Source organism: Nanorana parkeri, unplaced genomic scaffold (genome assembly GCF_000935625.1).
Source record: "Nanorana parkeri isolate BGI_ZX_2015 unplaced genomic scaffold, ASM93562v1 scaffold81, whole genome shotgun sequence".
NCBI classification, from domain to species: Eukaryota; Metazoa; Chordata; class Amphibia; order Anura; family Dicroglossidae; genus Nanorana; species Nanorana parkeri.
In genome coordinates this window covers 1,442,396-1,444,902 of record NW_017306349.1, presented here as the reverse complement: position 1 = coordinate 1,444,902, position 2,507 = coordinate 1,442,396, and positions in this window count along the sequence as shown.

The window sequence follows — 2,507 nt, the reverse complement described above, 5'->3', positions numbered from 1 at the left end:
TGAAAAAAATAAATAAAAGTGAGGCAACCATCACATCTGGACTTGTAAGCTGCAATAGATGCCATTTGTGGGGTTTTCAGTTTAGATATTGCTTGAAGGTGACATGTGAGATAGATTTTAGCTTAGTTACCCAGCTGCTGAATATCTATTACCTGTCCTGCTTGCCAAAATGGCAAATGGTCTGAACTGGAAGGAGATAAGATAAAGGGATATTTACCTCAGCACTGTAAAAAAAATGCATAAGTACATTAATAGCAAAACTGCATAATATCAATAACACTATTCCCAAAAAAGAAATCTAGGGCTAAGAACTAATATAAACAAAAATCAAATATTAATGATAATAATAATAATAATTATTGTTGTTATTATTATCATCAGAAGAAGTATTAGTATTGATATCAATGTGATTACCATTGCCTGCTCTCCTTAGCAGTATCGGCTACTATTTATTGTTTTTTAAAAGTATTTATTTTGACTTGTAGCAGCTGCTAATCTATTAAACATTGTATGGAGGAGCATGCAGCAAAGTGGGGAGCTTGCTAACCAACACGCTCATTGGTTGCTAAGATTTTGGCAGCCCCCCAATGTCATTGGTTATGATGGCGCCTGTGTCCTAGCAGCCATTGATGCTGCGTGTAGGGTTTCCACCTGTCCAGGATTCAACTGGACAGTTCGGGTTTTGAATGCTATGTCCAGGTTTCATGGCAGCTGAAACCCGGACACATGATATCAGGTGGACAGGGGCAACCAAAATGAAGATAGGGGCTACTGGCCCCCCCACTGAAAATAGTCTCGCGTGTGACATTCACATATGAATGGGTGGCGCTATTTACATATGAATAAGCCGCAACTCTTTCTCCCCCAAAAAATTTCTGTGCGTCGCTAGAGTGTTTGGGTTTCGCTGGAAGAAAAGGTGGCCACCCTAGCTGCGTGGCCTAGCTGCTAGCATGCTGGCAACCATTGACGCTCTATATAACACACCGCCATCAGTTGCTAGAACACGGGTGGCCCTGGGTTCGGTTCGCTTTGACGTTCGCCAAACCTGACCAAAAATCCAACCCAGCACAGTTGGCTCCTCACTATCCATGACCACAAAGCCTTCATTCAGTCATTTCCCCAGCAGGGCCTGTATCGTGACGCACCATTTGACAATAGAGTGTAAACGTGTGTCGTCGTTCAATGGCCCGGGCTCCTTTCCCTGGCGTGCGAATCGACGGGCCTCATGTGGCTAATAAATACTTATGTCCCAAGACGTTATTCCGCGCGATAATTTGTTTACCTCTAAGACGGAGAAAAATCTGCACTTTGCAGTCGCGCTCGGCTCAGTCCTTGCCGCGCGGCGAATAACTTGTACCTTGAACCTGAGCCCGGCGGAGCTAAATTAAGCCGCTCAATCATAAACTGAAAAACATCAGATTTGGTCCGTACCTCCGAAGGAAGGATTTATTGCGGCGACCGGTGCAATTTAGATACACGGCACCGATACACGGAATGATATACATATCCAAGGTTACCTTTGTTCTATGTCAGCATGACACAGGAAATCCAATTCCACTAGGGCTAGGATGTATTATGATTCGCTGGATTCCTCCAGCGCTGTGGCGATGAATACAGAACAGTCATGTGAAGAAAAAAAACGAAACATTGGAGCCCGGCGTTCTACCACGAGGAACGATGAATTCATTATGTGCACTTTCCGCAGGTGCTTCAATTTAACTGCTCCGTGCGGCTGCCCAGCAATCGCCCTACAGAAATAATGGAAGAAAATTGCTTTGTTGTCTGGACTGTTACAGGCTGAACGGTAGGAGGGATGGAGCTGCGTGTGAGAGAGTACACTGCGTATGCTCATCTCAGAAGAGGAAGCCTTTCCTTCCCGTATAATGGTTTAATAGACAATAAAAGAATAACAATTTTACACGTGCGCTCATTATTTTTTTTCATGCTGATCAGCAACAAAGTTAGGCCGCTAACAAGGCGGCAAATCTAGTTCACAACGCCATCATAGATGGGTACCAAAAACGCTGAATAACCATAGAGTACTTGCAAGGTGTCAGGGAACACGGGGTGTCACCTCTCCTCGGGGGCCGACGGGTACGGTGTAGGGCACGGGGACTCCTTCGGCCTGGCAGAACTCCTGGCGCCAGGGTTGCAGGTGTGTATGCGCGAAATGTGCGGTGCGCGCACGTGGTGGGCACGGGGGCGCGCGCTTAGTAACCGTCAGGTGTGGGCCCTGCTGGGGGAGGTTCCCAGAACACACCTTCCATCTCCCTCACCCTGCCATTGGCTCCCGGACGGAGAAGCCTCCTGGTTGCCTCAGTGAACAGGGGGTGCAGGTGCGCATGCGCGAAATGTGCGGCGCGCACGGGGTGGACACGGGGTGGTCATGGGGGCGCGCGCTTAGTAACCGTCAGGTGTGGTCCTACCTGGGGGAGGTCAGGGATCCCAACCTGAAAGAAGCACTTTCAGGGAGGTGTCCCTCTCATTTCCGGGAGGTGCCCCCCCCC